Source organism: Syngnathus typhle, linkage group LG8, assembly GCF_033458585.1.
Source record: "Syngnathus typhle isolate RoL2023-S1 ecotype Sweden linkage group LG8, RoL_Styp_1.0, whole genome shotgun sequence".
Classification (NCBI taxonomy): Eukaryota; Metazoa; Chordata; class Actinopteri; order Syngnathiformes; family Syngnathidae; genus Syngnathus; species Syngnathus typhle.
In genome coordinates, this window is record NC_083745.1 from 1,990,695 (window position 1) to 2,017,048 (window position 26,354).

General features: G+C 42.8%; 1 long non-coding RNA gene across 1 annotated transcript in view; it reads right to left on the bottom strand.

Moving 5' to 3' along the window:
* The window catches only part of LOC133158535 (uncharacterized), a 191,405-nt gene that overhangs the window by 33,937 nt on the left and 131,114 nt on the right, over positions 1 to 26,354 (bottom strand). The window contains exon 7 of the long non-coding RNA XR_009715230.1: positions 25,245 to 25,381. This is a non-coding gene — a long non-coding RNA (uncharacterized LOC133158535). The remainder of the gene's footprint in view (positions 1 to 25,244; positions 25,382 to 26,354) is intronic.

Genomic DNA, 26,354 nt, shown 5'->3' on the forward strand with positions numbered 1-26,354 from the left:
CCGAAAAAAACCCCGTTAGCTATAGTATGCGTGCGTTTTTGTATACACGGTACATCTAGAAGACAAAGATCCAGATTTAGCAGCGTGAAAGAGCCACACTTTGTCGCACGATGACAGGAACAGATTTGTCGTGAATAAAACATAACGCGCCACCGCCCGAGTCGTCGCCACCTAGCTTTTCGCATGGCGTCACAACGACAAAGCGGATGCCACTATCGCCTGGCCACTCAGACAAAAAGCGCTGACACTTCACATGCGCAGGCGCATCCGAAGACCTCTTTCGGTCTCCACTCCCAACATCTTTGTTTTTAGACAACCAAATGGATCCAGGTAGGACCCAAATTTGTACTTTGACCCGCTTAAGAGCAAAAGGAACAATTAATATTTGATTGGGATTTATTTTGGTTCTGATTGGACTTTGTTTTGTCTTCAGAATGAACCCCGTTCGTGCGCTGGACATTTTGCGAGCTAACTTTTCGACTTTCCCAGAGCTGTCCTTCTGTTCACCGTCTGTACCTTTCCATCGCTTGGATGGGCTGACTTGTCCCCCCCCACACACACACCAACACATCCTGTCAGGCCATCCATCACATAGTGTGGTCACTGTGTAAGGGACAATGACAAAGACCAAGCAAGCTGAGTGACATCAATTTTATATCCCTATTCTGTCAGTTCCCATCCACTAATAAGAACAAACATTTGTGATTTAATCCAGCATGCTAAATATTTGGTTCCAAAAACCACATCATATTTTCCATTGGGAGCTTCTTTCAGAGACCAGCATCTATATTTCATCCCATGGAGATGCTGTGCTGAGGAGGCCACTTGGTAAGTGGCGGACAAAGATGGGTGGGTGGGTAGCGGCGGGGAGGTGATGAAGCATATTCATAATTCAGCAAAGGCTCATCTTGGGGAAGGGACAGGCTTGACCGAGGGGACTCGCATTCATATTTCAACACATAGTTAATAAAACAGCAAAACAGCTCAGATTGGGGACATGCAGCCAAGAAGCTAATTTATAACTCTTGGGGCAGGGGACGGGGCGGCAGGGGACTGGGGGGCAGCGGCACTGGTAAATGGGCATGAGGGACACTTTATTTGAAGGAGAAAGGGGTCGTGAAACAGAGCGAGCATCCATATTTGATCAGCAGGTTGGGAGGAGGGACTAACAGGTGGCTATCATCACACGCGCATCCTCGCCACTTCGGAGAGCGGCTGAGTGCACTTCGGTGGGAGAAACTTGATAAGCGCCTCTTTGGCGACAGACACGTCCTGGCCGGTATTTATAGGCGGCCATTAGACGTCAAGCCATTCGTTTGCGGGACGGTTTACTGCCTCCCTCTACATCGTGTCGCACGGCAGTTATCAAGTTCACATATGACAATTCTGAAGGACGCTGGAGAAAAACCTCAACATTAGCATACTAGCATATTAGCATTACGATACATTATGTTATCAGCCTCGGCCCAGACATTTCAAACCTTCTCTGGGGAGGATCTGCTCTCGGGTCGTACCAACGCGGAGCCTTTTTGCACGGCCATAAAAAAACATGCAAAATGACCTTTCACTGCTAAACAATAACAACAAGAAAAACAAGATAATCTCGCTTGACAAGCACAAAAAGAGCGAACGATCCGTTCTGCCGCACTGCATTGTGGGTAGGCGCCTGATTAATGGCCGTGCCACAAGCGGAACGCTCTGCTTGTCTCAAAGCCAACGCCTCTGTGTTGATGTTTAAGCTGTTTGAGCATTTTATTGTTTTCTTATACTAGTAAGACAGATATTGTGACATTTACTGAATTGGCAGCACAAAAGTAAAACTGAAAAGCACGTAAATCAAAGAGCTCGTAAGTCAGAGCGCTCACAAGTCAAGGTAACACTGTTGGCTCATTAAAGTTTGGGAAATGTACGTATGTGGGTGTCACTGAGGTAAGATGAGCGTTCCCCATTTGGCACGACAGGGCAATATGTGCCGCTAAAATGAGTCTTATTTATCGTTATGCGTGTGCACGTATGTGCACTGACAGCATAATTGCCTGGCCCGCCATTTCAATTGAGATTGCCGCGGGCTACACTCCATTCTCTGCTCTGTTAGCCACCACCACCACCGCTAATAATTTGGGAGAGGCTGGAGCTTGCAGAAATATTCCTTTTTTTTTAACTTTTAAATATTTGACATTGTTAAAATGAAGCCAACAGATCCTGGATCAGCAGTGTTCCACACTGCAACAACAAATCCTAAACCTGTCTTGAAACCTTAATTTGGAACTCAGGTCTGTGTGAAGGAAAATCTGATTCGTTAAAAATAAAACAAAAAAAAAAACTCTTCTCCGCACTGTGGTGTAAAATTATGACTCGAGTTCCTTGCAGAATGACGTTATAAGTATAAAGTGCCCTGAAGATCTAATTAGCGCAGAGGCAGCAGCAGAAAGGTGAACGCAGGTAAATCAGGACAAGAATCCCCGGTGGCGCCTTCCCGTGCCCGACCCAAACAAAAGCATCCTAACGACTATTTAACATTTGCATGCGCCGGCGCCGCGCTAACGAGACACCGCATCGGCACTCGGGGCCAGAAGTGACGAGAGTCTCCATGAATCAATCGGCTTGCTCTGCCGTAATGAGCTACGGGGAGCACGTTTGTTCCTGGGTAGCCCAAAATGGCTCTCTGCCGTTTGGTCCTCCATGGCTAATTAGGGGCCGGACCGGTCCCAGACAAAAGAGATTCGGGTGTCGTTTGGCCGACACGGGTGCGACAACAAGAACGCAAAAAGCCATCATAGAAGTCTTGGAGAGCTAATTGTGCATTTTGGTTGTGTGTCACTGTCAGATGACATCAAACAGCCAATAAAAACGTCTTGCCTTGCTTCCAGCGGCATTTTCGGCAATCATATGGGTTTGAAGTCATTATTGTGTATGTGTGTTTTTAATATCGTCAGCTTTTTTGTTGAAATAAAGTCCATTCATATTTTTTTTGGAAAAGGTGACTTTTATGTACCGTATTTTCCGGCATATAAGGCGCACCGGACTATAAGGCGCACCTTCAATGAATGGCCCATTTTAAAACTTTATCCTTATATAAGGCGCACCGGACTATAAGGCGCACCATTAATGCATCATGTCAGATTTTTAATCCAAATCAAATCATTCTCCATTTTATCTTTTTTATTTCAACTTCAGACGGAACAAATTACTTTATAATCATAAAATAATGATCCATAGTCTTTTTGAGTCATGATTCATAGTCTTCAGCGGGCCACTTATGATTGATTTCATGACACAATGCTTTGGGCCAGTTTAAATTTAGGAATTTGGTCCATATATAAGGCGCACCGGACTATAAGGCGCACTGTTGGTTTTTGAGAAAATTTTAGGTTTTTAGGTGCGCCTTATAGGGCGGAAAATACGGTATATGACTTTTTTCTTTCGAAATTTTATTTATTTATTTATTTTCACCTATATTTTTTTCATCAGTTTGTGAACACACACACACACACACACACACACACATAGACACAGACAAATGCAGTCCTCCTTAGCTGCTTGGGTCTGTGCTGCCTCTTTTTTTGTTTTCCCCTCCAAGTGGACTGAAAGCAAAGCGCGTTAGACACGCTGGGATGCGGCAGGAAGGAAATGTGAGCGGACTCCGCTGGAAAAGTCGTGTGTTTTTGACTCCAATGTTTGTCATCCAACTTGTTTCATCCCTTTCTTCTCCTTCCTCCCTCATATCCTCTCTGTTTTCTTTCATTTGCTATGCCAAAGCCTTACACTGCCTCTCAGTGTGGATGTAAATGTAGTGTGTGTTTTTGTGTGTGTGTGTGTGTGTTAATCCCACTAACAACACATGTGAATTGAGGGCTGAAAAAAAAACAAAGTATTCTCGGCAGATTTATAGATCATTGAGAAGCGTGGTGTGCATAATTTGGCCACCGGAGGACAGTATAATCCATTCGTGCCGACGTAAATGAGGGAGCATTTTAAAACTCCTCGAAGTGTCTGAGAAGGTACAATGTGTGTAATAATAGGTGTGTTCCCACAGAGGGTATAGAATATGCGCAAGCGAGTATTGTTGTATCGTCTGTCTACAGGTGTTGCTTCACTGATTATGTTCAAGCATCCACGTATAGCAAAATTGCTACATAAATGCTATTATGCGTTAGCCTTGCTATTCCTTTGGCATTTTGTTGGTTTGTTATAATTATGTGTTTATTTTCTTTTGATGTTTATTTCGGATTTTCGCTCACAAGTCAAAGCAAAACCAAAATGGCTTGTTTGTATTAAAGTATCAGATGAGGACAAATCAACAGCAGTCATCATGTTCCTTTTGCCTGCAGGAATAAAGCAAACCTTTGCTGACCTTCCGAAAATAAGGAATGCACCTTACATTTTATGCCTACTACGTTCCGCAAGTACATGAAACCTGGTCTTTGAAGCGTCGTGAGGGATTCTCAAAACAGGCAAGAAGTCTATTAGTGCATTTAAACGGGACAGCCATCGTGTTTACTAGAAAGTTTGAAACAATCCTTTCCCCCACAGGTTCCTGCAGAAACATGCAAATGTTAATCTTTAAAGGGTCATGGGTCGAAGCTAAAAAAAGAGGAAAACTGCATAAGAATAAGTTAACATACGAAACACCCATATTACGATTTTTTTACTAGAGTTAAACCTCCACATTTCTTTTCCTCCGAAGCCTTGTCTTCAACATACAATGCAAAGGATATATCATTAAAAAAAAGACAATTTGGACATTGACCTCATTTAAACTTGTTTAGTTTATGATGCATTGCATGCGCTAAGCATCCTAATTTGCATCCCAAGTAGAATTAAACGCCTTAGGTTCATGGCCTCGCATTTGTGACCCTGTGAGCTTCTCAGGCGTGACTGCAGCAGCGATGCCTTTAAGAGAATCATAATCACGCTGTTGGGGAACCAAAAAAAAAACCCCGGCGTCAATAATTAACAGGGCGTAATGTTAGAAAAATAACGATGAAAACGCCTCCAGGGGCAGAGGTGGCCGGCGTCACTAGAATCCCTCAAATTGCCAGCCAATTTCTTTAATAATGTGTTATGTTGACATTGTGAAAATCAACATCAAAGTTCAAATACATCTCAAATCGAGAGAATTGAGAGAGATGCTTCACCTCATCTGCAAATCCAACTATGTGCGTGCGAATACAGATGAGTGGCGTGTCGTGCTGTGTTGTGGCCGCAGGCTCGTGACGAGGCGTTGCGCAGAACTAACTCAGCACGTAATGAGTGATGCTTATCAACAGACGCACGCACGCACACACACACACTATACACCTTACGACACTTAGAACTTCAGAGGCAACATCCAAATCTCTGGGAGCACTTTGATATGCTTTGACCTGCTTCAAAGTAAGTGTTGTTTACCGTTTTTTTCCATGTATAATGCGCCCCCATGTATAATACGCACCCTAAAAATGGCATGTTGATGCTGGGAAAAAGCCTGTACCCATGTATAATACGCATTATACATGAAAAAAAAAACGTTTTGTTCTATTTCCAAACCGTTCAGCACACATAATGGCTGACGAGTTAGCCAGTTCACTGCTAGCCAACACGACACCCACGTCACTCGCATACAGGCCCCGCCTTTTGAAGCCACATATGTTCAAAGTCATCCTAACCCGTGCCTCACATCTGATCAATTAGGGACCGAGTATAATTGTTGTCTTTTGCTTTTGGCTCTGGTCTCTGTTAGCGCCCTTTTCGAACAAGGTACCAGGTGACAGCGTTTTTTTTTTTGGTTCTGTTCAAAATCTATTTCTGTGATGGAAACGATCTTATTTCCTTATTGTCTTTTGTAGTGTACAGTATTCTCTGTTTTGTTTTTTATTTCAAAGCAAAGAGAGACGTTTGTGCCTCTGCTGTTCAATCAACTCATTTACCGCGATGCAAAATTTGCTTGTTTGTAGCGGCTCATTTGTTCTCCAGCATCCACTGTGTTGTTTTCCCATCTCTTAAAAGATTAAAAAAAAAAGGAAACAAAAAGAAACAAGCTCCCTGCTGGTGCCCGCGTCACATCATCTAGGTGTTTCACTGCTAATTGAATAACGCCGCTGGTGTTAACAAGTACAGGAACAATTTTGTTTTTTATCCCCACACAGTCTGTATGCAGACTGCCTGTGAAATTGATTTTGAAATTTGAAAAAAGAAGTAAATCAAAGTCAGAACCTAGCTCGTCTGCGAAACATGAATGATGAAATGAAATGCAGGTTTGGAATGTCATATTTAAAACTTAGAGAAGACCCTCTGCCCCTTTGATGAAATAAATAACAGCCTGCGCAGTTAATTAATTTGAAACCAAATTACACCAGACATTTTTTTTTTCTCTAGTTCACTGACAAGTCAATTAAACGTGATGCGACGGTAAAATGAACAAGTGCCAGAGACAGAACCGACACATTCTAGGGCAGTTTATTGATTAAAAGTGCACCTCTGCAATATTAATAAACACAAAATCAACATATTGATGTAGTGCTTAACACACTATTAATATTAAACCATCAAGTCAAATATTTCTGCAAATGAAGGTCAGGGGAAATTGGCTCTATGTTTGAGAAAAATGTTAAGTGTGTGTGTGTGTGTTATGGAATGCGTTTGTGCGGCACCCCACCTCATATTTTAACGTACAAGCGAATTTTGAAAATTATGATGGCTGGAACAAATTAGTTCAAATGTCATTACTTCCTATGGGGAAAATGTTTTCGTTTCAGTTTATGTAGATGTGTGTGTGCAAATGTGTGTGTGTGTGGGGGGGAGGTTGTGCGTGTAAGTGTGTGTGGTTGGACTTGTTTAATGCATATGTGTGCACATGCAAAAAGTCATTGGCCTGAAAGGTGCATTGTGGTGAAGAGTGCAATCTAAATGGAGATGCTTCCTTCAGCCTTTTTAGCATCACAAACAAACAACCGCACATGCACACTTGAAAAAACTCCCCTCCCAAAACACACACACGCGCACATACTCAAGCTTATTCATATTATTGCAGCTCTCTCGCCCGCCTAGCACTTGGTGTATTTATGACTGCGCCGAGATGTATACTGGGCATGAATAGTCACTAAACAGAAATATGAGCTCATCTAAAGTTTTTTTTTTTTTTTTTTCAAGTGCATCAAGGCGTGTTTGTTAGCATTGAAAGTGGAGCTTTTTGGAGAGTCGGAAGGTCCAACTAGTAGGTATGTGTCACGCACTAGTACGCTCCTTAGCAAAGATATCGACGGATTTATGGAAAGATATTTCACAATTTATTCAATATTCTTGGTATTGGATGGATGGATGGAGATTAGATAGATAGATAGATAGATAGATAGATAGATAGATAGATAGATAGATAGATAGATAGATAGATAGATAGATAGATAGATAGATAGATAGATAGATAGATAGATAGATAGATAGATAGATAGATAGATAGGTAGGTAGATAGGTAGATAGGTAGATAGGTAGATAGATAGGTAGATAGATAGGTAGATAGATAGGTAGATAGATAGGTAGATAGATAGGTAGATAGATAGGTAGATAGATAGGTAGATAGGTACATAGGTACATAGGTACATAGGTACATAGGTAGATAGGTAGGTAGGTAGGTTAGATAGGTAGATAGATAGATAGATAGACAGATAGACAGATAGAGTACGTCGTCTGAGAAAATAGCTGCTCGGCTGTTGTAATTACGCCGGCGCTCACGGGGAACCGCTAGTTAAACTTACGAGAGGGGGGGGGGGGGGGGAATAGACATCACGACAACGGGAAGCCGCCACACAGTCACCGCCGTGTCGCTGGGGGAAATCACAGGATGTGTTCTTGTTAAAGTCAGATAGGGGCCAATCTGAATACCGGCCAAACAAAAGAATTGTCAGAGGAAGGACGGGCCAAGCTTTCTTTTTAAGAAAGGCACCTTGACTCCCTAATGAAAGTCGGTGTCCCCAAGGTGCGAGTGCTCTTTGTAAACCTTCATCTTTGTGTTTATTAAGGAACAAAAATAATTCCTCTCGACAAAAAATGCTTCGATTAGGATGAGCGACACTTGTTGTGTTGCTTTCACCCGAGGGTGAGTCACTCAGTTTGAATGAAAAACAAATGTTTTCAAATATGTGTGAACTTTAAAGCCAGTGATTATTAGTCAACTTTGACATCAAAACTTGCACACACTAAAAAAAAGTTTGTCCACTGCAGTGGCTGATAATGTGTCGGATTTTTTTTTCCCTCAATCCATTATTTCCAATGGGGTTAAAATATTTCTGCAGATACGAGTCATGCGTTGTTAATCAACAAAGCTGACTAGCCTAGCATGTGGTTTGCATTCTTCATCCGTCATGCTGATTAAAGCCACAAAAGCAAAAACATTCATTCTGGACTTTCCCCTTTGTGATCCACCAAGGGCACACGTGATTTTGTGTAGTGCAGATAAAAGTGTATGGATGCTGTTTACCAGCCGCTGGTGTCATTGAGGTCACCTTGCTACTTTGAGAGGAACACACTGCTGTCATGTCACTCAGAAGATCAAAGGTAACTCAACCAATCAATATTTTGTCGAACAGAGTATCAATTCAACCATTCCGCATTCATCTGCGCCACACCCGACGCATGCTTCCATTCAAAACAGGAAGCTTATTACCAACCCGTGTCGCAGCATAATAACCTTCATCGTGTCCCGTTTCATTTAATAAATAGCTTGTTTATTTTCCTCTGAGGACGGCGGAGCTCATTAGCCATTCCTCATGCAGGATGTCATTTATTAATCCGCTCATTCGTTGGCCGGTGGCCATTAGAATGCACCACGCGTGACGTACATGCATGCGGAGAACAAACGCTTCTTACTTTGTGTGAAAACACAAATGATGGCTACCACTGTAAGCTCAGCTACCAAAGAACAAAATGGACGCAAAATTGACGGTACATTTTGATTGGATCGTTCCCTGATGAAAGTAACAGAGTAGATGCTAAATATGCAGCTGGTGAATAAACCAGGATGGGACAAAGACTTTTAACAACAACGCAATATAAAGAATGTTTTTAAAGCCTTCGTTTGTTGCATCAGATTGGAAAACAGTTGGAAAGATACTGGACTTGAAAATTTTCGACAGCTACACTTTGAATCAAACCGGTGAGAGATTTCAACATGTTGAAATAATGCCACTGAAAACGTGAACGGTGCGCTTTCATCGGACAAATTTACATGTGCTGGTCATCGAGACCAGATTGGCTTAAGGCTTGTCGCGGTGTACTAGCTCAAGATGTGGAATTTCGAGTGAAGATTAGTATGTGCGCTGGCAGAATCGTCCTGATGAATATACGATAAGGATTTGATGCTGGATGGAAAGTAAATGGTCTCATATGAGAGATACATAAAGTCATCAAGCGGTTCTGTGATCATGTTAGTTCACATGTAGAAGCTGGAGGAACACGATTTGATCGACAAACGGCTTATTAGAGACGTTCACGAATGCTCGGCTTTGTTAAATGAAAGACCGGAGGTGCTCGACACAAACGGACTGCCAACCTGCCGCGTCTCGAAGCTTAAAGAGCGAGCTCCGCTAACGAGGTAAACGAGAGCCGGAGGGCGTCCGAGCACGAAAGCGACTCCGGAGGAACGTTGTCTCCTTGAAAATGTCTGTCTGATGACGGAAAATTGTCAGGTCTTCAATCAACTGAAGATCGATTTTCCTTTTAGAGAATTTTACAAACTAGAGCAGTTGTGTCTTTTCTAAAAGTCAAATTTATCAACCTTTAAAGCACCTGTACTTTGAGGAAAATGCCTTTTGGGTCAAGCAGTATTTATACATATTTTAAATACATACATGTGTTTTTTTTACACGTCTAAATATGCTTCATATACTTTAAATTGATTAATTTGTCATTTTTGTGACAAGCCAGTCACCCACTCACTTTTTCCTTGGCGTCGGATGCTGACTGACAGATAAAAGGCTCGGTCGGCAAACAAAGAGAGACTGTGCTGACAGCTGGAGGAGGAGAGGTTAGCCAGGCTTAAAGGTCCACAGACCTTTTCATAATGTTTGTAAACAATAGGCGGCGGGATATGCCGGGGTGGCAGAAAGTGATTGACTACTACTGACCTGAATTGAATTCACGACAAACACTTGGTTGCACTGTCAAATATACAGGGACGGGACGTCATCAATAATTCGACACGAAAGGCTGCCTGATGGTGTTCAAGCCATTTTTAAAAGGACATACCGTATGTTTTCCATTCCACTGTTACAAAGCCAAGAAACAGAATTAGCCATTTCCTCAATGACCGCGTTTCCTACATTTGAATTTTTACTACATCTACTTCAGCATTCAAACACGGACGAATCTGACAGGTTAACAGGAGCTGTGTGGGAGGCGGCTGCCTTTGTTTGCAAGTCTAACCGCGACGACTCAGTGCTCCCACCAAATAGCGTTCATCTACCTGAAGGCTGCTCAGCAGGCTGGCTTTGCAGCTGCAAAAGGTCATGTCTCGCCTGGCGACCCGGCTCAGCCCCTCTACTCTCCTGCTTTGTCACTCTGCTCCACAGAGAGCACAAAGAAGCACCTTTGTGGCCACGCAGGTGGCAGCTGGGATCGCTTTTTGCCTCTTTGCGGGTCTCAGGTGGTCTGATACGGCATATCATTAGCCTTTTAGCATAATTGCCCAGAAAAAAAGAAAATAAACCTCAATTTGTAGCCACAAAAATTATTACACATAAAAACTAAAAGTCATTTACATGTCCTGGATTGAATCATACAATTCCCAAACGCAACAGGGGGCACTATTGCACGCTCTGTGGATTTCTATTAGTGACAGTCCCGTTAGCATGCTAACAACCGCTCGGCGGCCCTGCAGCGGATGGTATTACCGTGCTCAGCGTGGTGCCGCGACTTCGCTAATCAAGCTAGCGTGCTGGCACTCGGGGCCCGCTCGCAAGCGTTGCTAGCGGCAGCGACTTTAGCGAGGTGAGCCAGGCCATTCATGACCTGCTGGGACATTGATTTCTGCAAGTGTGTGTGTGATGTCAGCAAAAACAATCAAATGGACCACAAAGTAATGCTTCAAAATGATTTGAGATTTTTCAGGTGTTTGTTTAGAGATAGTGTGTTGTGTGTTTTGTTTCACTGTGTGCATGTGTCACATGAAATGGAAGCAAAATGCTTGTAATTTATTTTAGGCGTTCAGGTGTTTGCTCAGAGATAATACAGTGTGTGTGTCGTGATCAAACAAAGGCGTGGAAATATCACCACGAGGGAAAAATGCTTTTCATTCAAACAATACACGCTTGAAAAATTCTACTACAAGCAATTCGTGGCGAAATATCTGTAGAAACAACCCTGGCATGTTGGATCTATTCCCAGTTCTTTATCTTTAATGCTCGCTATGCTAACTAATGACCAGGAGGCAGCCTTCACAGGTTTAACTATTTAATGTATGCCAGAAAGATTGATACACAACTATGGAGCCTTCTCTGCGAGATGCGGAAGAAGGGCTAACTCCCACTACCAAGGTTCCTGCTCTTATACTACTTGGGAACGCCCTCCTGCATGGAGGCGACTGCCTAGCCCAGGGGTCGGCAACCCGCTTTAGCACGGCCCTAGCGGCTCCCTGGAGTTTTTGCAAAAATGTATGACAATGGAAAAAGATGTTGTTGTTTTTTTTGGTTGTTGTTGTTGGTTATTTAAATATGGTTTTTAGACTCTAATCGTGACACAACCATTCTAGGCATACAACTTATGTATTGACAGTCTATGTTGCCTTATAAAAGGCTTTTAGATTTTTGCTGCTCCAGACCGGTATGTTTTTTTTTTGGGCCAATAGGTCTCTTTGAACATTTTGGGTTACCGAACCCTGGCCTAGCCTGTGATAATGTGTGACCTTGTAGTCTTAACTGAGAGCGACTATGTGCAAAGAGTGTCAGAGAAGAGAAAGCGAATGACGCAAGAGAAGGGTTACAGCGATATAATGGCCTTTGGAACTGCTAACCTATTGTGTGTGTAATTCTTTTCTCTTGTGCGGCCTTGCTACAGATCGATGGGCATCTGCAACATTTTGTGTAGGCGTCTGTGTGTGTAAACAACACAACAACAAGGTGACGCTGCCTTTGCACTGACATAAAATAACCTTGCAGGAGCAGAAAGGACTGATGGGTAATGGAGTTGGCTCAGCCTCAAGACTCATTATAAAGACACAATAGGAAAACAGTGGAGAACCATCTTTAAGGGCAAAAGTATGTCGAACCTTTTTAGAATATTTTTTGCAGTGTTCCAAATAACCTTTCCGCATTGAAATGAGTTGAAATGTCATTAATTCGTTCCTGCCATCACGTTAAATGCTAACTGGATTGAAATCTTGATTTAGTACGTGTTTCGAAGCAGATTTGTATAATCATAGGACATCTACGGAGGTTCCATTGCAAATAAAATGCACGTTTTAGTGTTTAGGCTACTGAAATATGTTGAGGAGTCCTCCGGTGCCAGATTGTGTGCAAAATGAGGCTAATTGTAAAACATGACACCACACTTGATGGGAGTCACGGCAAGTTTGTGGACTAATGTGAGATGTCGAGGTAGGACGTCGTCTGTCAGCGCAAATAAGCCGATGGTGTGAGGACAACAGGCGTCGCTTTAATTGCAGGTGTAAAGGGAGACATCAGGGCACCGATGTCACATAGAAATAATTCTCCAATAACTTTTAATTTCCCACGAGAAGTCATTCCGCCGCCGTGCCCCGCCGCACATCCATCCGACATCTTCATGATACTCCTCTTTCCCTCCTTTATCGTTCGGCTAGCTTGTCGCTCGCTATCCGTCTTCCGCTTGCCCCCCCCCTCCAGCTGTGCCCGTTCTGATGTCATTTATCCTACTTACACTGTTGCCATGGTGCCCCCCTGGAGCTAATGGCAGCGTGGGTAAACAGAGTTCCGCATGACTGCAGATTCATCAATAAAAACACACTTAATGGGAAAGTGGCGGAAACACTTACATATGCGCACACACAATACATATGCACAATTGGATGCGTTTGTGGGTTGGCGAGGAAAAGACTCACATAAGTGTTTTGGATGACATGAATCAAAGGTTTCAGAAAGTTTTTGACGAGTAAAATTTGTGAAAAGGTTTTGGGAAACATTTATAGGAACCAAATGTACCAGTTTGCGCATCTTTTGATCAATCCGATGTTTGTGGTTTTTTTTTTTTTTTGGTAAAAACAAGGTAATTTTGAGTCTTCCACAAAACTACCCCAAACTCGTCTAGTCTTTGTTGAACTGGTGTTTCCGTCAACATAATGTAAACATATAATTCAATCTATTCCTCAATGACACTTGCTGTTGATGCCTTTGGTTTGTTGACAGTCCAAGTTGACAAAAACTTATTTGCTCAGTTTGTCATCGATCAACAGCGCCTTAAGTGCAACAAGCCAGAACCATCTTGAGTGTATTGTGCAAAGAGTAGCAGTTTATTGGCCCCGCGATATGGCTCTCTTCACTCTTCCCGTCAGTCGCCAATAATCGTTTGTTTTGCTTTTATTTTTCACTCTTTGCTTTGCCCGTAACGCTTGAAGAGATTCCGACTGACACTAAAACATCCATTAAGAGCCAATAAGGGGAAAACAAAGATGTGGATGGGTTCACTCGACACCACTCTCCTTCTTAATTTTGACTTGTCTATGTTGACTTATTGTTACTTAATGAAACCCCAAAACGGAGATTTATTTGACCTCGTTGTTTTTCTCAGCTTCTACATTGAATCATGCGTCGAGTTTCCTAGAAACTCACCAGCCTTCTTTCTGCAAGCTTATCTGGTGTGTGTCAGTGTGCAAAATAATGATTGTCGTACGTCTTCTCCGAGAGTAAGAAGCCATATTCCAAACGTTATCACCACACTTCCATAACATGTAAGCCCAAGAGCGGCAGATATGTGCGCAGAATTATTTCCAAAACAACTAAATCATCCCCAGCGGATGAAAAGCAGACTTTCTGGATCAGCCGGCAGATAAAGTCGGCGCTTCCTCTGTGCCGTGTATGAAAATGAATCAGGCGCAGAGTGTTTGGGTTTTTTTTTTTTTTGCATAATCCTTCAAAGACACAGAAGCAGGACCTAAGCAATGGTTACTAAGTAGCAAACATACAAAGTGGAAACTCCTCAGAGATCCTGCCAAATACCATAAAGCCATTTTTTGTCTTTTAAACAGATCTAGCTTCCAGATTCCTCAATGCAAAAGTGTCCGATGAATCCACGATACACCTTTCCGTAAACATCAAAGACACTTAAGCATCTTGTAAACATCCTTTCCTGGCAGGTGAAAGGATGAAGGATGAGATACGTTATCATTGTTTATTGCGTGGGTATCACATCTAAATGTGAATCAAGGAGCAGCCATCCATCAATCGCTCAAAGCAAGGCGGGAGGAGGAGGGACGTGCAAATGAAAAGAACAGTGTGAATGACAGGAGAAGAAGGATGACGAGTCGCCGCGTGGACCTGGGTGACAAACAGAGAGGCTGCCAGAAGATGAATGACTCCTCTCCAGCGCTTGCACTTGTTCGCCTTTCATGTGAGAAACGTCGGTGAACGACAAGGGGCCAAGGTGAACGTCATGCCAGGTGACAACGTGTAGCTTCCATACGGATTGGTAGCATGAACATGCCGCAGTGTGTGTCAGCATCATGCTCTTAGAGAGGGACATCTTGTTCTTTATAGAAACACACGTTAGAATAAATGTCCATTAATCGGCGATTAAACACAATAGCATGAAAATTCCCCAAAATAATTTCATTTATGTGTACTTGCCCTCCCTGGGTGATCACCGGGGGGGCGACCTGGCGCCCCCTGCAGGGTGTTAATTATTGCGCTAACTCTCAAAGTGCAGCTCCCTGCGAAGACCCTCTCATCAGCAACGCAACACTTTAATCAAGCCACTGTCTGTTTCTTTATGGCTCTCAGTGTAGATAATTAGGAAAAATGTTGGCGGCATAGCAGTGTGTGTGTGGGTGTGTGTGGGTGCGTGTGTGTTTGGAACGCATGTTTACAGCACTCATCATTCGCCTACGATTATTCATCATGTCCTCATTTTTATCACCCCGTGATCTCAAGCTCGTGCATGTTGTAAAAGTTTAGCGTCAACAAATATGATGCTTACATTTATATCGCTCATTTGGAATTTTAGCAGCGCTCATTAGAATAAATTGAAAAAACTCCTGACATACATGTTGACTTGGAAATTTTGTTTTCAAACAATTTCGTATTTGAAACTCAAATTAATAAAAGCTTGCACAAAGCATTTCAAGTAAAACTATTAAAAACAAAACAAACAAAAAAAAATCATCAAAATTAGCAAACTCGCTCTATATACAGATTAAAACTTAATAAATTTAAAAAGTACAAAAGTGGAAATGAAATATAAACAAACTATAATGAAAAATCACAAACTACTATCACCCTGCTCTGGACATGGCCTCCTACTTAGTGGGCTAACTTAATGCTAAGGTCATGCTAACTTGGGTACTTTTATCACTGGAAATCTGGGTCAAGGTCAAACCTTTGGGGTGTTGAAAATGCAAGGAAGTCGTGCGAGTGAAAGTACACGATACAACACACGACGGCACGACCGTTGTAAGGCCATTAAAATTTCTTTCTCCATTATGCTAATGGCTCCAAAGAGGCTAAACGAGCTGGCATCTAATCTCTAATTTTACCTTTTTTGCCTTGATTGTCTGCTCTGGCATCACAATGGAATAATTAAGCGAGACGTTTGAGAACGCGGCGTGATTGTGGAGCTAGTTCCAGCCGAGGAGTCTTAATGCTGACGCTTTAATAAGACAATAAGACGCGCGCACTTTACATCGGAGAGTTCATTAAGTTCACACACTTGTCACCTCAGTTTAGCACGGATGCACTAAATGAATGCTAACACGCAATCAAAGTTAGAAAGGAACTTTGAGGTCTCTATGTTTTACTTTAAAGTTTTGCTCGATATTACTTCTGTGACCATGTTGTTTTGGGTGACAAGGGCAGTTAGAGTTTCCAGCAGGAATGTGAGTTTCAAAGCAGGATTAGGTTTTAAAGCCCAATTTAGTCTCTCAAAGTAGAGATTCAAGACATGGTCGGGGTGGGGTGTCAAGACAGAATAAGGGTGTCAAGACTTCGGATTTTGGTTCTAAAGTAGGGTTTCAATGGGTAGGATTTAAAATTAGGGCTTCAAGACAGAGGTAGGGTGTCAAGATAGGGCTATGGTATCAAAATTAGGGTTTTTAGATATTGGTAAGGGTTTCAAATGAAGATTTCAATGGTTGGATACGGTTTCAAATCTTGGTTAGGGTTTCAAACATGGGTTAGGGTTTCCATTTGGGAATTTAAACAAGGCTCACAGTAAGATTCTACTGGGTTCAAATCAGGGTTAACGTCGTAAGACTGTGTTGGAGTTTCTGGCCTGGGTTAAGGTTTCAAATTGGAGTTAATTAGAGTTTCAAATCTGGGCTACCTGCTTCCGTCTAATGTGTCAGTCAAAAGTACTTTTCTGGAAGATTCCCGATGTGTGTGCCTGATCCGCACGCCTGGCCTGCTCAGTATTCATCAGCATTAGACGAGCTTCCCTAAAGCGCCGCAGACATCAGAGCAGCATCTCGCCAGCCATCTTCGATATTTGTCGCACGGCTGCGAGCTGGATATTAAAGGCGGAGCCGGAGGAGCTAATCTGAGATGTTTGTCTGAACGCCTGAGATGAAAATGTGAGCATCGTGACGGACGTCAACATCGCCATCATCTTCGACGTTGTCTGCAAAGGATATTTGGACAACACTACCGATAAGATGCAAGAGATGAGAGCTGGCATCCAAGTGGTTTCCGTTTAAGATCCATTAGCGTGAAAGCATATCTGCGCCGTTGTTTAAGGCCTTTTAAAAAATGCCACCTAGAATGCTGAAAATCATTTGGTTCACTTTTATCTCTTGCCTGGCTAAATAGCTAAATGCATCTTCACCATGTCTTGAGACAAAGAAAGACATCATTATCTCATAACATGTTCTTTTAACTTTAGCCTATTAGTTCTTTGGGCCTAGCTCAAAAGCGGCCCAACATTGTCGAGCTTGCGAACGCCAGAATGGCATACGTGGGCGAGCCTTTTTCACGCCTGGTGGTGTCTACTTTTTTAATTGGCTTTCGTCTTTCTTTAAAAAGCACTTGACCTTCTCCACTTGGCCGAAATGATTCGTCGCCGTCTCATTTGTTGAGATCAGCGAGGAGGCTGCGCGAAGGAACGAGGGAGAGGGATTCGCTGCAATTCGTGGAAGAGGAAACTAATGCAAACAAAAACTAATAGACCAGGAAAATAAATAAATATATATATATATATGTGTGTGTGTGTAAATAATTCTATTTTATAATGTATGCAAAACTCACACATACAGTAGCGCTTACACTTTCTAAGAAGAAGTGAGATTAAGATTCATATCAGTGTGCACTGATTGACAGCTAGAGTGACTAATGTCGTCTCTCGCTGTGCTCCAGGCCTGCGCAGATAAGAGGACTTTGTTTGACGCGGGCCAGATGTAATTAACACACGTGTGATGGAAGGTGCCATCTTGGTCATCTCGGGCGGATATGAATTTAAATGCAGATTAGCTGGTGTCGTCATGGAGATTTATTACAAGGGAAATATCTCCCGATATATTTGGGTTCATTTCAGTCATCTGAATTTTTTTCAAAATATAAAAGAAACCTGACTTTCCAGGAATGAGATTTAGACATGAGTAGCAAACTAAAATATGAACATTAGCTGAAAACTTAATCTTTGTTGGAAATGCTCAAAGCCATATTTGCCCATTGTTCAACATGTCCATGCAACCTTTTGAGATTGCAAACCCAAAGGTTTTTAGCCAAACTCCTTTTGGGAACCGGAACGTGACAGAGCGAGCAACAGGAGCATTTTGTATGCTCATTGCTTTGTTAGCATCGCGGCTCATGCCAAGCCGCCACGGTTCAGGTCTCGGCAGGAAACAAAAAGGGAGCGAGGAAGCCAAAGGACTTGTCATTCATATTCAGCCGACGTTGGGCCGGTGATCATTGCACCATCCGTGCATATTCTCGACACATCAAACACTCTCAGATAGAATGATTGAAAAATATGGAAGTCATATTTCCAACCTGACACACAAATACAATGGTGACTTGATCCACGTTTGATGCGTGTGTATCAAAACCCAAATCGTATTTTCACATTCAAATCAATAGAAAGGCCATGAATCCGTTCCAAAATTTCCCTCAGCTAACGGAAGTGACAAATACTTTCCCTTGAACGTGGCTAATCGTCTCCAAGCCTCGCTAAATGTCACGTTCGTATCACAAGTCATCAATACTGTCGGTATATCGAACGGATGGACGGGTAAAGACAGATAAAGCAGAATTTCTTTTCTGGAAAGCGTCAAGAATGTTTTCCCATTTGGATCCAGTGTCCTAGCAACACAGCGTGACTCAGGAAAGCGTCTCTTTTCATGGCCTCTGAATTCAATCAGCGTTGAGTGTTCAATCAAATAGGTGTTAATTTCTCATCCTGACTCAAAGCTTGGAGTGTCTACTTGACACGCTGGCGACGCAGACGATTGGTTGCCTTCACTCCAGCGCAAAGAAAGGCTCTGCTTTTAGTTGTTTTGCATTGTATTAGCTAACTCAGACTTTTATTTCAATTCAATTACAGCAATAGAGTGCTGAAGGTGTTTTAGAATAATAATAATAATAATAATAAATTATATTTGTAACGCACTTTACATTCGGAGGAATCTCAAAGTGCTACATGGCAAGTAAAAACAAGAAAACAAAGCAAAGACAAATATAAAACAACCAGGATGCGGTTCTGCAGGATTGAAGGACTGGATGGAATAGAATTACTGCACGTTAAAGCGACTTTCCACAAGAGGAACCAAAAACACTTTTATACTAAACTGGCCTCATGACAAAAACGAATTATGTGTCATCGTGAAGATGGCTAGTCAACATGTGTTGGTTTTCCAGTTTGCAAAGCGGCGTCTCCACAAGGACCGGTGTAAATCACACGTCCATCTGGAGTGTCACCTAATCGCGTGTCACAGTCACGGCTTCTAATTGGGCTGTCCCGCCAGGTCGGTGCCAGTTGGAGATAAGTGTTTTGGAACCGTGCCATCAAGCAATATGCAAATGAGATGGGCACGAGCAAGGAGGAAGGATCTCCACAGGCTCACTTGATTTTGAAAATGGAACATTTTGCTGCTTGCTAATTAACAAAAATATGAAAAGAAACGACATGAAATAGTTAGTCATAAAAATATAGCAATTATTTAATGGAGTGGCTTTGGCACTCCCTCGCCATCTCTCTTGTGCCTCCACCCAGACCTCCCGGAACTAGGCCGGTTCTGTTCTTAATCCCAGCCCATGCTCGCCTTTGAAGTGGGCCCAACTTTCTCCTCCCTTTCCTCATCCTCTTGTAGTCACCTCGCCCCTGCCAAGCCCACCCCAAGTATCCACTCCGGTCTCCGCCATGCATCAGTGCGCCTACCCCCAAGCACCTTTTGCAAGCGCCACCTGCTGGTGCAATGCTCCCAAGAGAGATCACCTGCATATGGGGGGGAACAAAAGAGAAGTGTTCCATCATCCGGAACAGCTGGAGATTTTGTGCAGACATCCCACACGGCATTGTGTGCGCGTGTGTGTTTGTGAGTGTGTGTGTGTGTGTTCGTTACTGATGTGTGAAGAGAGAAGAAAAAGAAAAGAATGGAGGAAACATTGCTGCCATCCAAACATTTGTTTATATATATATATATATATATGTGTGTGTGTGTTTCATTGTTGCTGCCGCCATTATAGTTGCACTTGTTGCTGTTTTGCGTTCAATAACAATTATCCAGCCATGCACAATATGGAGCGACGCAACCTGTTAGCCAATAAAACCCCAGGCCAGCTATTAAAAGCTTCTACCTAAGAAGAGACATCTTGTTAGGAGACACCCCCACTCTCCCTAAAAAAAAATATTTTGAAGGAAGGGGGGATCAGGAGAAGATGATGAAGATGGATGAAGGGAGATAAAACGCCGACGTCACGTGACACGAGAGGCGTCTGCACTTCAAAGGAGGCGTGCGGCAAAAAGTGGAACACTTTTTCACGAAGGACACCGACCGAGGGGCAGATTGCAAGCGTTGTCAGGGACAGAGGAGGAGCAGGAGGGATGGAGGGAGGGAGGGAGGGAGGAAGGACAGGTGGCCTCAGCTGAGGTAACAAGCAGAGGTGGTCTCAATCTGGCGGCTGATTGTGTTTCCACACCAATTTCAACCACTTTGACTTCTCTCTGGGTTGCAGAGTATCTCTTGCATGCAGCCGGCACACCTTTGTATATTGGATTTGAACATTGCTTTTTCTTCTGCGAGAGAATATTTGACTGGCAAAATGTGCCTTGTAACTGCAAGCCCTTTTTTTCTGTACTTGCTTCTACCAAGCCTTTAAACTTTGATACGTGTTGATGTTCGCTCACAGACCGTGAAGGCTTTGACGTCTCACCGTAAGACGATACATTTACTGGGGGAAAAAAAAAAGTAATCAATATATTGGCAATATTATATGAATAACACCACCAGTGTTGTGTATAAGATTTAAAAAAAAAATCTCACACTATGTTGTGTAAAAATGATTTCACTTGAGCCGTGAAGTTCAAGCTTGCTCAAAAATGAGATTGCGGCTCCAAGTACAAAGTCACAAACTTTACTAGACTTCTGAATGCTTAACAACAAAGGTCAGGAAATGGAAAAATTGAACAAAATTGTAATATTTTTGGATTATTTTCAGTAGATTTGACTCAAGTATATTTTGTACACTTTCTCCACATATCACCAATGTCATCTGTCCCAATACTTTTGACCATAAACCCAAATGAGTCGGAATTTATCGCTTGCATATCAACATAAACTCTCTCCAAGCGCGGCACAAAACTCCTACCCTGTGTGTACTATTTCTATTTGTCAAATTCTATTTTGTAAGTGTCAAATTGTGCATAATGTATGTGTGTCAAAAGTCATCTTGTAGCACCGGGACAGACGGCCGCGCGCGTGTGTCTGTTTCTGTAATTGTCCAGTTCCCTGGGAGCTTGTAAGTCGGCCACAGTTCATTTAGCGCCCCTATTACGAGTCTAGCGAAGGGGGATTTGGTAGTCTCTCGTATGATCACCACGGTAAAATGTGGCCGCGACCTAAAAGAAATGTTTTTAACGACCTCTCCTCCTCTTCTTTTCCTTCTTCGTGCTTCTCATTCTCAGAGCGGCACTAACGTCACTTAGATCCGCCATTAAGAGCACTCCGCCCGATGTATTTATGGATGAAGCGGCTCCAAAGTGTCCATTTAAAAAAGCCTTTCCTTTAAAAAGTTTAGCAGGGCAGAAGTACTGACTTGACATTTTTTGACTTCCCCCTTTTCGGGATGAAATAATTAGCCTCAACACAATGCTCCCCAAGAGTCGGACGGCCCCGCTGCGAGCCGTCAGAGTGGCCGCGCCGTTTCCATAATGGTGCAAGACAGAGGAAGAGGTCAGCCGGAGTTCTTTTGCTCTCGCTCGCCCGCCTTCCGCCCGACTTGACTGATTGGAGGCGACACTCGCTCACAACTACACCATCGAAAGAAGGAAAAAAGAAAGAGCGAGGAAGAGGACGCCGGGGCAGTGAAGGAAGCAACATGTTCAATGACAGTTTACAACTGCGATGTCCCTCAGTGGAGCGGAGACAGACTTCTGCCAAGGTTGAACCGTTAACAAAAAGTCAAACCAAAAATATTTGTGGGGTCGACTACAAAGAGCTGTGACAATATAAACAGTGTGAGTAGGGTTAATCGGAGTAGAAGCAGGTTAGGCCAAGTGTGCTAGTCACTGTCTTTGAAAAGGGGGTGTTTGCGCTGTTGTGGGCGCGAACACAGCTGACTTGATTTGCCGACAATGAAAGCTGCTCTTCTCATTTGCTTTAAATCATGCACGATGACAGTCTGGCAGTCTGGCTGGATCATGATGCAATGGAGTGACTGGAAAAGACATCGTACGGTGTACGATACCAAAAAGTGCGCCCTCTTTTGGGGAGATGTGTTACTACACCCATCCCACTCATTTTCTTTTTTTGTGGAGGACATCTTTTGACCACAACGTCTGAACACAAAGACCTGACTCAATGTCAACACCACATTTTTAGGGCGATGTCTTTGGACACTGTTACCAAGATCCCATAAAAATAAACACGTTTCAAAATTCCCACCATTGCTACCATTTTTCTTGATTCAACATATGAGGATGAATTTGAAATTAATTCATTGTATCTTTGGAAGAGTCCTCCAATTTGTCAAAACAAGATGTAATGGTGAGCATCTTACAGACTAGTCTCCCTTCTGTCTTTGCAGAGAACGAGGACATTTGGAAGGAGCTGCCAGTTCTCAATGCCAACCCGATGTCCCTCGCGGACATTTTCTGTGTCCAGCTCAGAAACAACGGGACGGCCCTGCAACAAGCTGGAGGCACTACAAATTCCCATCTGGCTCGGGAATATACCGTGAGCCACCTGGGAAGACGCTGGCTTGTGTTGTGTGCGTTCCAGAAAATGGACAGATTTTCTTCCAATTTGACTTCTGATGACCCATCACTTCTCAGGATGCAGTTTATAAGAAACTAAATTGAAAGGAACATCATAACTTAAACATGAACGCACTCCTTGTTGCGTATAGTGTCAAAAATCTCACTGAAACATTTGATAAAAGAAAAAAAAAACAGAAACGGGATCCTTTCCGACACAGACGAGCCTCCTCGCTATGTTTGCGCAACGTAGGGAAGCCAAATAAGGCCGAAAGGCGATACCGCCGCTCGTATTTGGACGCCAGATTGGGTCCTCATGTTTTCAATCGGGTCGTCTTATTGCCAAGCACGCTCATAAAAAGCCGACTAACTTCATTACACAGCGCTCAATAAGAAACACATGAGCGCCACGACGCAGGAATACTCGCGCTCGGAGGGGTGAAAGGAGTTCACTGGAAAATCTAAACCATTAAAAACATTACCGCCTTATTATGTCTGGCTACTCGACAATATACGACTTCAAGGTTGGTCAAAGGACAAGCATGTGGAGTTCACGCACTGATGCGAGCGTTCAACACAATTTTAGTCACGATATATTTCAAGAGAAATTTCTGTGGAAATGTTGACAAGCTGAAATTAATTCATTGAATTGTTGAACTAGATTTTCTTACTTTGAAGACTTTTGTGGCCCAGAAATTAAAAAATGCCACCCCACAAAAAATAGCTCTTAAAATGAAAAAAAAGCTAAATACAACTGAACTGCAATTTTGCTGATTCTTTCATGTACCACTAGAGGGAGCTGAAGTAGCAGCAGTGGTCCTCATACCACACGTTGAGACTCACTAACCTAGATCAGATGAAATGTAAATATCAACGGGAAACGTCTATAAATACAAAGACAGAAGAAGAACGATGACTGCAAAGAAGCAACTGAGGAACCAGCCTCCTTTCTCACTATGCACGCAACCATACATGCATACACAAACACACACATGGCATCATACATCAAGGTTAATGCGTTCCTAACAGAACATCATTTGCACGCCGTACGGCAGGTTGCGCACTTTAATGTTTTAATAAAGCAGCGGCGAATGGAGTCTTTCAATTTAGCCACCACTGTGACGGAATCATCTGTTTTATGGCTGAAACTTAATCTAGCTCCAAATTGCTTTGTTACAACCTTCAGTGCGTTTACACACCAACAAAATCACACACACACACGACCTCGTTCCATCCAGGCTTCACTGCGGTGCGTGTCTTGAGATACGAGTGCCCCGACTTACAAACTTTTAAGATACCTCCTGTCTTTTTTTCCCAAAAAGTATCTGTACTTAAGACTGAGAGTACTTTTCCCACCACTTGCTAAAAGTACAAAATCCGCTTGCAGCGTGAGATATGAATGCGTGGCATATTCCGGGGCGTCGTCATCCACAGACTCGCTCAAAACCGCCGAGCTCCCGCTGTGCGAACACAACCGACAACATGTGAGGACTTGAAAAGAAGATTCCCATCACCCTTGTGCTTTCTTTGGACTTCCCCCTCGTCATCCTCCTCTCGCATCATCATCAAAACGCAGCATATTTCTCCGACAGCTTCCTGCTGGGTTTTTTCCTACCCCTCAATGTTTCTTCATGATCAACTCTTCAGATTTCTTGTTTTTCCCCATTTTAGTGCATTCCTGGCCTCCTCCCCCTCCCCTCTTTTCGACCTCCATGCCACCATCCTCGCTCAGGGTTCACCCGACAGCCGCTAAGAGGACAATTGCGGCCAAAGGTGCAAAAACCTCATCAACTTTTACTGACCTTTTCCCACTTGGGTGTGAAATATGTTCTCGTCAAATCGATACTGTCCTGATCCCTATGTGATGTCGGAACACTATATGAATAAAGCCATTGGCAAAAAAAAAAAAAGAGTCTGTATAGTGAATAGCAAAATGCTAATATAATATTTTGCATATTAAGTATGTTCCATCTAAAACTGGGCAATGTTGGGTAACAAACAGGAGGAGGTTTTACTGTGATTTTTAAATGAGAGAATACTGGCTGGCACATGACAAGAACATCGAAGTCGATTGGCCTTCGGGTTCAAAGAGGACGAGAAAGGCTCGCCTCGTGCCAAATGTGACTGCAAAAGCGCCGAGGGCTTAATGTGCCCTGCAATTAGTGTTAAGCTGCATCGTTTTATTTTATACAATTTAGATGTGCGATATGATTGTGAGTGTGTTGGCAAAGGAAGTGTATTTAAAATCCAAGAGAACAAGAATAGCCAGCACGTTAAAACTGATTGGAGATTTGACAATATTTGATGATATAGTGTTTAAGTCCCTACCGTGAAAACAAATCATGGGAGTCAGGAAATATTGGGGGCATTTATGGCACTGGTTTTAGGAGATTGTCAATTGGGGCAGGTTCAGATTAGGAGGTAAGGGTGTCATGGTAATCTGTTTTTAGTAAGGTTAGGGTGAGCCAGGGTGGTGAGGTTAGTGATAGTATGGGAGTAGGTTTTAGCAATGGCACTGTAGGTTGGGGAATTGTGGTTTGGGTCGGAGTTCGGGATTAGGGTTGCAATCATTTTGTGGTCAACGCAAGTTTGCACAGTGTGGTTACTTTTCCAAGCATGAACATGCAGATGCGTCATCCACTGCGTCTTTCTCTGTGCAATGGCGGTGTCGTGGGGGAGCTTACTTGTTGTTGGATAATAGAAGGCGCCGGGAACACGGTGTGTCTTTGAGGCGGCGTCGGGGTGCGAGATAGCAACATCGGGGGCGCCGGCGCCCGGTGAGTCAACAAAGCAACATGAATGCAGTCTCCAATCCTGAAACCTTTGAGAAAACACAACGACAGCAGAGTTGGTAAATGTCTGAGCCAGCATGCCATCTGTTGCTGCAGGCGTGGACATTCATCATGTGAGCTATAGGGGGCGCTCGATTTGACAAAGAATTCCGAAAGAATTGTTGTTTTGCATGTCAACCCTCAACGGTGATTTCAGTTCCGCTTGGACCAGAACGTTTGTTACCTTAACCTCAGATGGATATAGTCGGTTTGCTTTTTAACTTATGCCAGAGCTTTGTCTTTCTTTTGACTGGATGTAGAAACATAAATATGAATTGAAATGGCCTCAAGTGGCTTGAAAGAGTGTCGTCACGCTTGTCGAAATCAACCTTTTCAGTCCCTACCGCTGAAAGAAAATAAATGTTCCCGGCACTTACAGCCTTTTAACTCAAAGCTAGGTATAAACCAAGAGTTTTTTAAAGTTTGAAATGCATGCAGTCGTTGAGTAGTCTTTTTGTTCGTCATACAGAACATGATGTCAAGTTCATACTTACTTCCACAGAAATAATCCAATTTCTTTTATGGTCTTAAAAGAGTATGAATGGCTAATGTTATGAATATTAAATTATATTTTATGTTAATAAACACTGAAAAATCCAGAAGTCTCGCTCAAGTGAAAGTTTTTTTTTTAAAACGATTTTAATGAAATAAGAAAATGTAAAGTTTTTTTATTAATGTTAGCAAATTTGAATTTGACATTTTTTTTGTTACCGTAATTTTCGGACTATAAGTCGCACCGGGGTATAAATCGCACCAGCCATAAAATGCCAAAAAAAGTGAAAAAAAAAACCATATATATGTATATGAGTCGCTCCTGAGTATAAGTCGCCCCCCTCCCACCCAAACTATGAAAAAAAAACGCGATTTATAGTCCGAAAATCACGGTAATTGTCAGACAATTTTTTAAATTCAAAGTTTCTTACATGCATTTATTTACAATCTCTTAAATTCAGCAGCAACTAA